The sequence below is a fragment of the Micropterus salmoides genome, unplaced genomic scaffold (assembly GCF_014851395.1).
Source record: "Micropterus salmoides isolate LMB-PRFRI ecotype aquatic unplaced genomic scaffold, ASM1485139v1 Ms_hic_scaffold_2633, whole genome shotgun sequence".
Taxonomy (NCBI): Eukaryota; Metazoa; Chordata; class Actinopteri; order Centrarchiformes; family Centrarchidae; genus Micropterus; species Micropterus salmoides.
In genome coordinates, this window is record NW_024041855.1 from 6,529 (window position 1) to 23,341 (window position 16,813).

Genomic DNA, 16,813 nt, shown 5'->3' on the forward strand with positions numbered 1-16,813 from the left:
CAGCTTAGTGTGGACAGAATCCAAAAAAACTTCTCAATTATTCCACAACATTTTCATGCTTTAAGCTTTTCATGCCATAAAAAAATCCCATGCTTGGAGCATCGAAAATTCCTCAAATGAAAATCCTGACTATTTCAAATGCATCTTGTTTGTCAGGCAAATCAAAGCTCCTTCCTTTTCCACCAAAGCAGTCCCTCTTTCAACTGACGTAAGCCCTCCGATTCTATGTCTTTAGAGCCATTCAAGTCTGACAGCCAAGAGAATCAGTGTGCATGAAAAACAACTACAACGTTTAAAATATTTCTGATAATCTTGGCACAAAGACTTGTTGACATATTTGTATTGACTGGCTTGGCATGTGTAGGACTTTTGTCTACAATATGTGCCAACTGCCAGGATTTGGTAGGGACAACTGCTTTGCCAGCTGTAGCAGCAGCGTGAACATTTCACCTCCTAAAAGACAGCAGCGAAAGACCACCGCTGTCGTGTGTTGGGATAACTTGTAAATCAGCAGCAGTTTCAGTAAGGGCAGTGGGTGACATCACTTCAAACTGCATGTGGCAAGCTATGATTGTCAAATGTGAGGACAGAAATATCTACCTTGTGTTTGGTTATTTCATCTCAACAACAAGAATATTCAGTTGATAAAATAGAAGCTATAAATGAAGGTCTCACAAAATAGTAACAGAAACCATTACATTTAGAAATTTAGAAATTACAGAATAATTTGTGTATACATATTCCAAACATGAACTTAAAGACCTACACTTCAAGTTTTCAAGGGATAATAACATGTATTCAAGTCTAAAGAAGAAACATTGCTGGTGGGAATTCACACCAACAGTTGGAAGAAATTGTTGAAAAGCAGTGTTGGGCAAGTTACTCAGAAATTATAAATTACTAGTTACTTATTAGCCTACTCCTTTAAAAAGTAATATTACTTTACTTATTACTGGGTGATAAAAGTAACTAGTTACGTTACTACGTTACTTTTCAGTGTTTCCCACAGAATGACAGCGAGGGGGGTTTCTAACTTTAGACAGGTTTGTGCAGTGGTGTTCACGAGAGAGAGAGAGAGAGAGAGACAGAGCGAACTAGGAGGTGCTGCACGAATATATGCTCCTCAATATGATTTTAAACTAGCCTAGTAAAAAAAAATTGAAAATCAATACGTGGCGGTCAGTGTTGATAATTATCCAAATTATAGGCTAATAATGGGAAACACTACTTTTACTACCACCCCTTCACCCCCAAAGCAGTCTCTCCCGACTAGGATTAATATTTGTTAACACAAGCGGCTGAAATAAAAAAAAAAAGCAAGTAAATCCCGACTTTTAAACAGCTGTTTTCAGTAGTTACAAAACGCTACATGAAAGCCCCTCTCTCCCGACGAGTCCAAGCATCAGTGACAGCTCCTGCCGGAGTTTCTTTCTGTAAGTTTCACGTCGCTGTGCATCTTTAGCAGACGCATCAATAAATCAGATGTAGAAATGTTCGCGGTTGAAAGCTTTTTGCTGGTTTATACTAGACGACAATGTTCTTTGCATCCGACTGTGACACAATAATGGCAGTAGCTACTTACAGCTGTGGACAGAAAGCCTCTCTCCCTCTTTCAACTTTCTTCCTTTAGTGTTTGGCTATCAGCGGACATGAACAACAAAGTCCGGTGCCGCTGAGCTGCCGCACAGTCGTGGAATCACGTCAAGGATGGTGCCTTCAGTAACGAGTAACGCAGCTTAAATTGCCTTAGTAACTAGTAAAAATATTACTTTTTTGAAAGGTAATTAGTTACACTACTAGTTACTGGGAAAAGTAATATTACAGTAACACGTTACTGCCCAACACTGCTGATAAGTGCTATGTCTCTATCACATCAGTAAAATTACTTCTGGAAAATGTTGGCAGTGATCTCTTACCAGGCAATAAAATAATCTGCACATTTTTTTTTTTAATCATGTCAGCCCTGCTGCTCCTGTGCTTACATTGTGTCCAGCAGTAGGTTTAGGTTGCCAGAGTGAGGAGAAACTAATTTTGCCTTCTCAGCACTGTGGAGGGCTACAACATCTCAGCAGTTATTGTATGTGTATTTCAGATGCCAGATTTATGGGTGTGAAAACATTATGTGGACTAAAACTGGGCCACCACAATGTGAGAACAATGTGAGATTGGCTGTCTGGTCACCATGGCAGTCAAACCAATAAAATGATGTGAGGTGTGACTGCTAGAAAACGAGCAAGCAACATGTCCACAGACAACTGCATGTGGCAAGCTATGATTGTCAAATGTGAGGACAGAAATATCTACCTTGTGTTTGGTTATTTCATCTCAACAACAAGAATATTCAGTTGATAAAATAGAAGCTATAAATGAAGGTCTCACAAAATAGTAACAGAAACCATTACATTTAGAAATTTAGAAATTACAGAATAATTTGTGTATACATATTCCAAACATGAACTTAAAGACCTACACTTCAAGTTTTCAAGGGATAATAACATGTATTCAAGTCTAAAGAAGAAACATTGCTGGTGGGAATTCACACCAACAGTTGGAAGAAATTGTTGAAAAGCAGTGTTGGGCAAGTTACTCAGAAATTATAAATTACTAGTTACTTATTAGCCTACTCCTTTAAAAGTAATATTACTTTACTTATTACTGGGTGATAAAAGTAACTAGTTACGTTACTACGTTACTTTTCAGTGTTTCCCACAGAATGACAGCGAGGGGGGGTTTCTAACTTTAGACAGGTTTGTGCAGTGGTGTTCACGAGAGAGAGAGAGAGAGAGACAGAGCGAACTAGGAGGTGCTGCACGAATATATGCTCCTCAATATGATTTTAAACTAGCCTAGTAAAAAAAAATTGAAAATCAATACGTGGCGGTCAGTGTTGATAATTATCCAAATTATAGGCTAATAATGGGAAACACTACTTTTACTACCACCCCTTCACCCCCAAAGCAGTCTCTCCCGACTAGGATTAATATTTGTTAACACAAGCGGCTGAAATAAAAAAAAAAAAGCAAGTAAATCCCGACTTTTAAACAGCTGTTTTCAGTAGTTACAAAACGCTACATGAAAGCCCCTCTCTCCCGACGAGTCCAAGCATCAGTGACAGCTCCTGCCGGAGTTTCTTTCTGTAAGTTTCACGTCGCTGTGCATCTTTAGCAGACGCATCAATAAATCAGATGTAGAAATGTTCGCGGTTGAAAGCTTTTTGCTGGTTTATACTAGACGACAATGTTCTTTGCATCCGACTGTGACACAATAATGGCAGTAGCTACTTACAGCTGTGGACAGAAAGCCTCTCTCCCTCTTTCAACTTTCTTCCTTTAGTGTTTGGCTATCAGCGGACATGAACAACAAAGTCCGGTGCCGCTGAGCTGCCGCACAGTCGTGGAATCACGTCAAGGATGGTGCCTTCAGTAACGAGTAACGCAGCTTAAATTGCCTTAGTAACTAGTAAAAATATTACTTTTTTGAAAGGTAATTAGTTACACTACTAGTTACTGGGAAAAGTAATATTACAGTAACACGTTACTGCCCAACACTGCTGATAAGTGCTATGTCTCTATCACATCAGTAAAATTACTTCTGGAAAATGTTGGCAGTGATCTCTTACCAGGCAATAAAATAATCTGCACATTTTTTTTTTTAATCATGTCAGCCCTGCTGCTCCTGTGCTTACATTGTGTCCAGCAGTAGGTTTAGGTTGCCAGAGTGAGGAGAAACTAATTTTGCCTTCTCAGCACTGTGGAGGGCTACAACATCTCAGCAGTTATTGTATGTGTATTTCAGATGCCAGATTTATGGGTGTGAAAACATTATGTGGACTAAAACTGGGCCACCACAATGTGAGAACAATGTGAGATTGGCTGTCTGGTCACCATGGCAGTCAAACCAATAAAATGATGTGAGGTGTGACTGCTAGAAAACGAGCAAGCAACATGTCCACAGACACAGTAAATACGGAACTGTGTGTTTTTGTGCTGCTATGTTGTATTGCTCATTTTCCCATCTTCTGGGAAGTCACTTCCTCCAGGGGCCAAAGACGAGGCGAATCGCTGGGGGGCCCCGATCACCCGGTCCTGCTCTTGTCCTCCTTTTCCTGGTGATTCTTGTTTTTTTTTTCTGAGCTTCGACTGGCTCAGGATTTCGCCCCCTCACATTCCTGCTCCGTGGACAGGTCCACTTCAGATATGCCTACCTCCATGCCCATGATGATAGAAGTGTCTGAATCACTGCTCAGCGGAGGCTGGTGCTCACCTGAGCGGGGAGAGAGGGAGGTAAATTATTGCTTGACAGGCCACTGCAGGATGCATATATACCAATCTCTGAGCATGGACAATATTCTATAGTCAAGATGTTGAGGTGGAGTTCTTTGGGTTTATACGTCATCGTCATTTAACATTCACTAACTTTTTTGGCCACTTGGGGCAGCCGAAACAAGTTCTCAAGAAAACACTGATATTTTACCTTTATCCCCATCTGAACCATTATCGCGTCTCACCTCTCTCAGTATTTGTGTTTCCATCCACCTGTTTGTGACGGAGGTGGAAAAGTTGCGATAAAGTGCAATGGAAACAGACTTTAGTCATGATCATGAGTCCATGTGGACTGATGAGACAGTAACGTTCCTCAAATTAATACATGAAACAAATACCATATTTCCATCATGTTTTCTACATTGTTTTCATTTGTTTGTGCTTTGACCCAATTTAGGAAACAAAACTACTTGCTTATGTGTTGGAAAACAGTAACTTACGTAACGTGTATTGAACTTTGGTGTATGCACTGCGCGCAATTTAAAAATCTAAAGTCGTGTTATTTGTATTTGTAAGCAGATTGATGAGAGTGGGCTAAATATTCACAAAACAGTGGATAGAAACACATCCATTTGCATTTTCTTTTGCTGATTTTCAGGAAATCCACCTTAGAATTTTCACAGAATTGGATGGATGAGGAAGAAATGGTCTAACACGTTGATGAGTTTCCTTTAATTTTACGGACAGCTTCAGACTGCTGCAGCCTAATATTAGCTTTAAACGAATTTTGCTTACATAACCCCCCCCCCCCCCAAAACTATAAAACAGCAACAAGCAAGTCCCACATTCCAGCAACAAATCAGGTACTTTTCTGGGACCCTGATTGCAGTACACACCCAGTAAATGGCTGACTCTGGAAAGAATGATAGCTGCAATACCATTAAAGACAGCCCTCATCATTCAGGCTAAAGATGCAACACAATCGGTCCTCTATCACTGTCAACCACAGCAACAGAAATCCTGACAGGCTTGTTCATCGGCTTGTTCATCTCATGCTAACTGTCTGTCGGTGATATTGTCTCCGTTAGCTCAATATCGCTGTGACATACGACAAATTACATCCAATTTACAAACTAATTAGTCTCGAGGAGAAAACCCGCTTGTGCTGAGCTGATCTACTGCTTGTCAAGCACACAAAAGTAAACATAACTCTTTGTGCTTGCAGATTCTTCTGAGTGCCTTGAAGAAGAGTCCCTTTAAGGCAAATTGTAAAGTACTATATCACAATGATGTATTTTTTTAATCTTCAGTATTTAGCTGAATAAATACTAGATTTATGTTTGCCTCCAATTAGTGCCGTCGCATAACATTCATTCATCCATTCCTGTGCTCTGGAAGCAAAATGGAGCACAACATTAACATGAACATAACATTGTAGCTAAAACTTTCATTGTTAAAAGACAAAGTGATTTCTTCAAAATGCAATAACAGTCGAAAATCTCAAAATCATAAAAAACAATAAGATAAAGAAAATTTGCACATTTTCATATTGAACTGAACTTTCAAACAACTCGTCAATTAATTGTCTTATCATTGCAGCTCAATTTATTACTTTAGGTTAGAAAGCTGATGGAACAGGTACTTCAAGTCCATCAAAACTAAACACGTCACATAACTCTTCTCCAATATAACTAGCATTATTCCCCAAACGTTTTTAACTATCAGGGTGATGGTCTTATGTTTCTGGTTTCTTCATAAAGACTATCAAAATTGTTTTTACAAAATACGTTTCATCTTTAGCCATATATGGCTAAACAAGATGAATCTCCATTTTCAATAGAAAATAGCAAACCTGATCATCTTTCAAAACACGGTATGCTCAAATCTCCTCCTATTAACACTTGTGACTAACACTATGTGACTAACACAACTACAGATGACCAGTTATACTAATCCACAGAACTGACTAAAAGGGCTTCAGGTGATACTGTACAACCATGACAGCAAAAACAAAAGGTAGGAAAACAGTTTTGTTTTTTTATTTACTACATATTATTTCTTTCTTCTTTTTTTTTTTTTTTTTTTTTTAAAATGATACAAGAATGGCAAGGGAATGTGAAGAAGAATTTCCCAAAAACTCTCCCTGTGTTTGAAAAGTGGAATTCTCTGGGCAGCATATTATAGGAAAAAAAAAAGTTACAGCAATCTAGTCTACACAATCTGTATACATTGCATACACAGAGCATACATTCATGTGACATGCCTTAGAGAAAATATGTCATAAGATAAAAGGAGAAAAAAAAACAACCATGTGATATTCATTATATTATTTTACTTTTGAGATTTGGAATTATGCAAATTATGCTACGTGAGAATAAGTATGAAATTGATCGTTGTAATGAAATGAAGGGGCGAAGAGTTCTTTTTAAGGAATTATGAACAAATAAAAAAATCTGCAGATGGTTCAATTGATAAACACTGGGGAACACTGGGGAGGCTGAGAGGAATGTTTTTGATGTATACAAATCATTTTTGTTTCTGAATATGGTTTATGAGCTTAAGCTTGGTCTACTGGGTACCAGACCAAGCAATATTACAATAATTAATTGTTCAGTAACATCAGCATGATTGCTACCTCAGTATTGATTAAGTGACGGGTTTTGCCTTCTATAGCAATACTCTATTGTGGTTATGGCCCTGATATGAGGTTTCCAAGATAATAATTCATCACGCTGAAAGCCAAGGAATCGTGTAGAATGCACATTAGTTAAGGGGATGTTATCCCTGATTTAAACCAAAAAAGATGACCTAGTTTTAAAAAAAAAAAGAAAAAGAAAAAAGGTCATATTATGCTTTTTGGCTTTTCCCCTCTCCTTTATTGTGTTATATATCTTTTTTGTGCATGTAATAGGTTTGTAATAGTAAAAAGCTCGAAGTCCAGCCCAAATGGAGTTCCCATCTCCCACAGAAAACTCTGCCTGAAAACAGTTTGTTTGTAGTCCCTTTCATCCCTGTGACGACACAAGGATGAAAGCAAAATGCGGGTCACACTGCTTGCCAAGCGGCTAGTCTGACACGCCCTCAAAAACATACGGTGGAAAAACACTGAGCTGCAGCACACACCTCTCTACTCCCTTCCATACACTAGCTACCCTCCAGGCAGTCAGTGGACATAAAGTTGTTACTGTGATGTAGAGACAGAGCTCAGTTAGAACTTTATGGATGAAAGATACATTTGTTTCAGATTATATTTTTAATTACTCTGAAACTCTTGCTCTAGTCCATGTTGCTATGTTGGTAAGGGGAACATTTACAGCTGAACCAAAGCCGTGTCCTTGGCCTTGGATAAGTCCAATAAAATAAAAGATACTTATTGTGCTTTCCTTTCTATCCACTGAATATTTCATTAATTCAATTTGTAAGCGGCATACATGTTGACTGTTTCTTTCTAAACCCATGTAATATATATGTAACACTTCATTCATCAACCTAAAATTAGGAATCTGCTTATATTTATTTTTTTTATTGGGGATACAATTTATTGTATGTAACTTTTATGTTTAGTTAATTCTATAATATTTAATTGGGCAAGATTAAATGGAGTCTATTAAAAGGTCCATTTCTTTGATCATACAGGGCAGCGTTTGCACGTAATAAGCCAGAGAGGGTGTAGCAATGTTTTGGTAAATAGTGTCACATTAGTTGGGTGAAGATAACGTCATGGTATTTGCTAAAGATGTTAAAAATAGTCACCATATGTATTGGTGTCCTGCCTTCACTCATGCTTTGTGGTTTCTGTCATCTGCTGAAGCTTTCGGTGTTTAACTAGCAGTCTGTCAAAGTTAATGACAGCATAATTTCCTCGTTCCCTGGCTTATTTCATTCCTGGAATGAGGTCTGCTCTCTTCTTCCTTAGCAATTCAGCAAAGTCCTCATTTATATAAATTGTAGTGTTCTTGAAGTGAGCTCTCACCTTGGCAAGAAGGAGTTCTGTGTCTTTGTACCTTTCCACTACATTTTGTCTACATTTCCAGTGCGGTGGGCTCTTTCAATTTCAGTAGACTTTGGATCAATTTTCAGTTTAACAGTCTGTTCAGTATCAAACCAAGACTCACAGGCATTGTCCTGCATCAACCCGTCAATAATTACATTGTTTTGTCGACTTTTTTATTTAAAAAAAAAAATTATTCATTTAGGATATATTTGCTTTCAGAGTTCATTCACTGAGAGGACAGAGACTGCAGTTGTGATTAATATGACCCCAACATTCTTCTCCATCTCTCTCAAATCATCAATTTGGGATTGAGAGAACTGACATTTTGAACCTCTTTCATCATACCATCAATTCTGGAAAGTTTTCTTTAATGTGCAATTTTACGTGACATTAAGAATGACTGGACAATACACTGTGGGTCCGATTTACTAACATCCTACTAAATTGCGTGTGCATTCTAAAATATTGTGCAATTTTAGTACCTGTTATGGGTGATTTACTAAGAATTATTGCGTAGATGACAACAGGAGCAAACACAATGGAGGTGGCAGTATTTAAATGAGGGTTTTGTGCGTTTTAATGGTTTCCGCCATGGAGAGTCGGGAGGGAAAGCAGCCACTGCGTAAAAATCTTCGTTCGTTTCGTTCAGTGCGTCCCGAGTATGTGGAAATCGTATTGCCCATCCTGCCTGAGATTGCACTAAGTACTTGGGACAGAACACCTGGAAAAACTGCTTTGGGAAACCCCAGCAGAAACAGCTACAGTATGCTGGAATGACCCAGACGCGAGGAAATGCCAGCAGATCATGCTTCAATCCAGCCAGAGGGAACAATCACTGACCGTTCGCACCGTGCCCGGTCACTCCGTGATCTCCTGTAACTGGCCCTGTACACTCCACCCCCTCTCCGATACCTACAATTGGTTGTGTCGCTATATTACGACCGGCACGCTATGAACAGTTGGTGATCGTTCCCTCTGGCTGGATGAATTTTACGCGTGATTCATTCACTGCAGCTGGGGGCTCTCCACAGCGCTACACAACTTTCTAAATTCTTCCATCTCATGGAGAAAATAAATCAGGTCGAAACGAAATTTGCTTTATTGGCATGAATGGTCATACAAGAGTATTGCCAAAGCTAAAGGAAAATACAATAAAAAACAATTCAATTCATATACTTCGCCGAATAAATAAAATAATTTTATTTCAATACATTGGATATAGAATAATATTATCTAATATTGTTATTTTCTCTACGTTTTCTTTCATTATGGCTGTGTCTCCTTCTGGCAACAATAACAGAAGCCATCTCTGCGCAACACTTGGCGGTTTGCACCTTCCTCTCAAACGTATTAAATATAAATGCTGTTGCACTCACATGAAATTGCGTTTAGCCTTGGTAGATCACACTGCGTGTAGTAAATAAATGTATTTGCATGTTACCCTCCCACTAATTTGCACAATAAAATTGAAAAGCCCCAAACTGTATATTCATTAAGGCAAAAGTACTAAATGAACAACAGGCGCTATCTTGCACTTTTGAAAGACTTCATTCTGCGTGCACACCATTAGTACATCAGCCCAGGTGTTAATTTGCTGGTGATATCCAGTTTGCACACGTTTTTACTCACGCAAACCTTTAGTAAATCAGGCCCTGTAAGTATGGATACTGTTTGTGCCAGTAAGCAGAAAGTGTTGGAGCCGGTCTGCCGTGCTGAGCAGCAGGACTTTGGCACAGTTTACTCTTTATTGATCTGTTCTTTATCGTTCCACCCTGCTCTTTCCAGGTCTTCAAGCAGAGTTTGAATATAAACCCTACAGTGTGCATCTGAGTGATCAAAAACAGCCGGAACAACAATAAAACCACTAGGTTTACATCAAGCTTAATTAATAAACAGACCAACTTGGTTACGATCCACAAATGGCCTGAATTTGACTTTTCATGGATTTACAGATTTGGCGTAAAAGTGAGAGCTTTTTCTTCTTCCAAGCCCAAATGCTTGTGAGCCCAAATGTTACAACTACTCTTTTTCTGTTCTCTAAAAAATAAAAATATAAAAATCCTGTGTGTACAACACACTTTAACATAACAAGTATTTGAGGGTATGTGGGTTAGGTTGAGAGTTTCTGGGAAGGGAATGCTATTCTTACCCTCCTGTATTACCCAGGAGGATCTGAACCAGGGAATATTGACCAGGTGGCTGGTGGCCTGCTTTCGACCTCATAAACTATTCAATCCTCAAATGATAAGACTGAAGAAAGGGGTATAAAACCAGAATCAGCATACTGTTAGAAAGCTGGGAGATGGGGGACAAAAAATCTTGTCTCATCTGTTTCTTTCTGCAGAATTGTCCCAAACTATTTTCAAGCACAGGACACCAAAATCAGGCAACAGTCAAAGGCTGTGGATTTAATAATGGAGACACAAATAAATGAACAGAGAGACACTGAAGAGCAGTTGGTCATAACTTTATCTGCATTAATCCATCTTAGTTTTATGTTAACATCCCTTTTTCACTGACTGTCAGTTCACTCTGTTAAAAATGTGTGATGTCTGTACTCACTGCTGGCGATGATGCGGCTCTCATTCCCTGCCGGAGGGTCTGTCTCTGCATTAGGATGGAACTGCTGTAGGTCAATCACTCTTCCGGCTGGATCCAGAACCACCGAACTTTCGTTAACTGTGATTTCACTAGCCCCACTGATGGGGTTTGTGGGTGGACCTCCGACAGATGTCTCGTAGTCTGGAGGAATGTCGTCTGAACAGTCGGGGTTCAGCTGTAAAATGTAAAAAAATGTCTTTACAAGTATTCGTCGCTTTAATGTTTTGCACTTCAGAGTTACTTTAGTCTTGATGAGAAATGAGAGCAGTGAATTTTACTTTTTCTATATGCATGTATGAGGCAAAAATGACCACAATAAATCAAAAAGGACCTTACTAGGATTCCCAAAGCTTTAAGGATGTTCATTTTACACATGGGACACGTCCGGTGGTCTTGTAACCATGGGTCTACACAGTGCTTATGGAAGACATGTCTGACCAAACAAGAAGCCAGTGCAGAAATTATTAATTTGAAAACAAACGACAGCTACAATGCAGTGCACAGTGAAATGTGTAGATATCGTAGCCATGGTGCATGTGTTTACTTTTTACGTTCATGTAAACAACAAATACAGACGCTTGTTATAGTATGTACAGCAAAGATCAAAACTTGATGTCAGGCAGTTTAACACAACGTCACTCAATACAGCATCTCCGTATCAGTTTAATATAAAGAGGAGTGTCAGTATTTTTGACAGTATTGAAAGTCATACTGTAAGGATTTCTAAATACTCTGGTATACTCCAATACTGTGATACCGTCCAAGCCTAGCGCACAAACATTACCTGCATGGTAATATCCTTACGACATCATTAGGCTTATAACCTTCAATGCAAACTGCACAGTTGTCAAAGTCTGACTCAGTCTCCTGAAACACAGAACACAGAAATTAAAAAGACACAAAATGACAGACCAACAAATATCTATATACCAAATAAACATAGACAACCACACACGCACACACGCACACCACACACACACACAACACACACAGTTAAAGTGAAATGTACTGTTTGCAGTGAGGGGAACATCATTTACCTTGTCTCCTTTCTTAATGGTGCGTACTTGCAGCTTACTCATGGCCTTTTTTGCAGCATCTCCTAAACGTCTCTGATGACATTTAAAAAAAAAAAAAAAAAAAAAAAAAAAAAACTTGATTACTGACATGGCCAGAATTTTTTTTGAAATTGTGAAAACAGTCAGTGACACAGCGATATACTGTAGGTATCTCATTGGTCTGTAGACGGTGAGGTACAGTGCCTCTGAAAGTATTCAGAGCGCTCTGTTATACAAGCTGTACACTCACTACTTTACATTGTAGCAAAGTGTTATTTCTTCAGTGTTGGCACATGAAAAGATGTAATCAAATATTTACAAAAATGTGAGGGGTGTACATGAGTATTCACAGCCTTTGCTCAATACTTTGTTGAAGCACCTTTGGCACAAATTCCATTCAAGTCTTTTAGAGTAAGGCTCTGGCTGGGCCACTCAAGGACATTCACAAAGTTGTTCTGTAGCTACTCCTTTGTTATCTTGGCTGTGTTTCTTAGGGTCATTGTCCTGTTGGAAGATGAACCTTCACCCCAAGCTGAGGCCAAGAGCACCCTAGCGCAGGTTTTCATCAAGGATGTCTCTGTATATTGCTGTATTCATCTTTCCGTTGATCCTGACTAGATTCCTAGTTCCTGCTGCTGAAAAACATCCCCACTACGTTTTTAGGTTTTTTTGAGTGTCATGGCAAAGGCTGTGGATACTTATGTACATGTCCTTTAGTTTAGTTTTTTTTTTTTATTAAATTTGCTGTAGATTAGATTTGGATAAAAAAAAAAAAAAAAAAACTCTTTTCATTTTCATTTTATCCATTCTGGAATATGGCTAACATAACAAAATTTGGAAAAAGTGAAGCGCTGTGAATACTTTCCAGATGCACTGTATCTGCATACTGCTGTTGTCATGTTAACGTGTACAAACATGAAATTTCACAGGATCAAACATCACGTGTCGCTTTGCAGGCTGGGGGCTTGTCGATTGTGCTTCTTAACTTTGGAAATGAATAGAGAAGAGACGACATCACCGACTGTGTGTTAAGCAAATAGATCAGAGTATAAAACACCACAGCTGAACCACTGTCACTGACTAGAAACGAAAACAGATCCAGGAGACAAACTGAAACACCAATTACTTTTAATACAATGTCACTTTCTATGTAATAAGACATCAGGTATTTAACTTCAACTCTTGATGGTTTTGAAAATGCTGCCGGGGTGGGAGAAGTGTGTAAAGGGAACTAGTTGCTTTGGTAATGTATGCAACAATGAGGTCATTCTTTGAGGTATTAACAAACTGTTTCTTTAACACAGTGTTCTGTAAATGTTTTACAGGCAGCAATAAATTTGACAATGTATTACTTTCTGTTTATTACGGGTAAATTAGTTAATGTGGTTTGTATTTTTGGCACTGTGACAGGGAAAAGTATTTAAAGAAAGGTGGTTATAACAATAAAACAAAGACATAACAGGTGGCGGCAGTTTCACAGAAAGGCAGTGGCGTTATTGAGATATAGTTTTACAATAGCACCCATAAATGTTTTGGCTCCCTTGGGAATAAATCAAGAGCATAGTTGTTCAAAATGGCTGAATTCTTTGTACAACATAAATCAAAATGAAATGCAAACAGTTGTCATGGCTCCGGCTCCTATCATAACAGGCCCAGTGATGAACTGTCATTATAGATGTCACAGGAACGTCTGTAATATAGAGATGGCAATAGCCATTATTATAAAAAGTATTTGCACTGTCAGCTCAAGGGACTAGAAAGCGGAGTTGGTTGATGGTTCACTGGTTTGCCACGTCTCTGTTTGGCCAGCTTTCAGGCTAATTCTGGCCTCTCCTCACAGCCGTACAGAGCTGACAGCAAATGGAAAAAATGTAAGAGCCTTTCTCAGTGTGAGTGAGACCACAGCACTACAGCCCTGTCAGGAAGCCTTTTACACAGAAATACAACGAGTTATACTTTGATTGAGCAAAGTGCACACAGTCATACCTGGTTGCGGTCTCGTGCATTAGCATAGCGGAACCTCTGGATATAGTAGAAGACAAGCCAGGCGAGGGAGATGATCATGAGAACGATGAAGAGATGGAGACAAACACTACCGATGTTCTGCTCACGTACTTCTGCAGGTTGCGGGTTCCTATGGTGATGTATAACATGATTTGATGTGTTGCTCCAGCAACGCCACAATCTCACGACCTTTAGGCTCTGGGATCATAATGGCCACAACATCGCCTGTACCTGCGCGCACACACACACACACACACACACCACACTTAAACTAAAATACAGAAATTATCTTTCCCCATGAATTATATATTCATATCTTTTGTGGAGTAAGCTTTGAAACAGCACTTAGTGAGATATATGTTACAGAAAATATAACTAAACAGTTAAACTTTGAAAATGATTAATACAAGTTCAATGTATTTTTGTATAATGTCCACAGCTGCAACAATTAGTCTCTCTAGTCAACTGATAGAAAACGAAGAAAAAAATGCTAAACATCCATTGGTTCCAGATTCCAGCTTCTCAAATGTCAGGATTTTATTATTTTCTTGTCATTCATGATAGCAAACTGAATATCTTTGGGTTTTGGACTGTTGGTCAGACAAAACAAGACATTTAAAGACATCACTTTGGACTCTGGGAAATTATAACGAGCATTCTTCCTTTTTTTCTGACATCCTGAAAATAGCTGTAGTTGTATTAAAGCGATCTGAAATTTGTTTTGGTAATTAGGACAAAAATTAGGCAACACAACAGAAAGGCAATAATCTCATTAAACTGCAACTGAAAATAACTTCTTTAAAGACCAACTGTAGGCTTTGGCTACAGTTTCTTAATCCAACCCTTTTTACAATACAAATGAATTTAGCATCACACAGCCCTGGTTCCTTAATATTTATGGATATACACAAATGCTTACCAAAGCTTAGAAATTAGAAATACTTTTTACAAGTAGATTCCTACCATCCAACTCTGGTATATAAAGAATTGTCATTTAAAGCAGAGCAGGTGTGAAAACTCAGTTTCTGATTCAGACTGTGGTGTATACAAGAGAGAAAACTTGGGCAGATTGCTGGGAGCTTAGACAGGACAGCAAAACTAAAGCCTCACTTGCTATGTAAGAGGCTTCCTGCCACCAACCTTCTGTTGCTTTGCATGTTGTGCACGATGAAGACTTTTGCATTACAGTCACAGAGCATCTTTCAACACCTGCACCCGAAATAAGTCCAGGAGGAAGACCGCGTTTACAGGACAGGATTTCTATGGGTTTGCATGAAAAATTAACATTAGCATTAGCTAAGACAGTACTTCTTCTCATGCTCGCCACAGTTCAGTTAACTTTAGGCTAAAACTATCATTGTCATTATTGATAAATGTGTGTATAATTTCTTTCATTAATTAATTATATTGTCACAACAAATGTCCATCACAGGGACGTGCATTCAAATGTGTTTAAAACAGCTTAACACATAAAGATATTCAGATTAAAATTACACAAAACAGAGAAAAGAAGACAAAACTCAAATGAGAAACTGGAACTTGTAAGTCATATTGGCTTGGTTGATTTTACCTAAAGAATTAGTAGATTATTAAAATAGCTGACAATTCATTTTCTGTTGCTCAATCAATTATTTCAGGACTAGCTAAAGAAAGTATAGATGCCCAGCCTATACTACAGATCTAACTGATGCTGATATTATCGCCTGATATCTGCTTATCGCAGAAGTATTGTTATCTGTGAATAAGTCTGTAACCAAAAACTGCAGAGATATGTTGAGGTCATTTAGAAATAGTGTCACGATTACATACTGTAGTTTGACAGGTAAAAAAAAAAAAAATAGTATTTTTGCCTTTATTTGACAGTTTGCAGTGAAAAAATGGAAAATGAAATGTAGGAGGGTTCAAAAATGCAGCCATTTCTTATGTGAAAACATTTCGGCTGACATGTCATTATTAGATTTCTAACTTCCAAACATCGATCTCTGTACCGGTCTCAAACATCCAGTCTCACTCAGCATCTCTTCTGTATAGTTTATTTGAAATTGTCTATAATGGGGGAAGTGACACAACACTGGCTGATGTTTCCAGGAACTGCATCAACAGCTTGAAAAACTGTTACATCATATTTCTCCTGCCACCTGTTTATGACTATGGCTGCATAGAGTCACAGAGGCTCCGTGCGGTGCTTCACTCCCTCATTCAGTCACCATTACCAGTAGCGTTACTCCACCTGCCATCACCAACAGCATCCCCTGTGCAGCAAAGTGCCGTGACAAATCCTCATGCACCTCACAGAGATCTGCACAGAGCTATTTTCACATTATATTCTGGGGTGATTCTGCCACAGAGGTATTAAGCTGACAGAGAATAGGTGTTTTTGTTTTGCAGAGGAGTTAAAGGCTTTGAATCCAACTGACACTACATTTTAAGGATGTAGCTGCAATGCATTATAGCAGTCATGCTCATAAATCCCTTTACGTAACAGGTTAGGAAATCTGCACAGCACAGCTGCATTTACCAGAGAAATCAGACCAATCGTCCGTTAATCAGCACAGGCCTCTATATGTTTACCTAGCTGAACTTTTTAATTTAAATTCTTGTGGAAATAGAATTTCAGAACATGGTTGTAATTTTTTGTTTCAGAACACAATACAGTAAATATATTTGGGCAAAGCAGCATTCTTAACAATCAAACAAATGCTTCAATTAACTGTTTGTTACGGGAAAGGTAGAAATGGGTACAAACCACTTGATTTGTACCATCCTCTTCAACACAGCCAATCCCTACTCACCCATAATCACACAGTAATGCAGTTAGCATATCTCCACTGTCACACAAAGGTTTATCCTTGCGTTAACATGGCTGCTCCCTTAAAATGAGTGTATGTACGCTAGAG

The 16,813-nt window shown here is 38.6% G+C and overlaps 1 pseudogene; it reads right to left on the reverse strand.

The window, feature by feature from the left end:
• Positions 1–3,631: 3,631 nt before the first annotated feature.
• LOC119919249 lies at positions 3,632–15,751 on the reverse strand (annotated as a pseudogene).
• Positions 15,752–16,813: the final 1,062 nt, after the last annotated feature.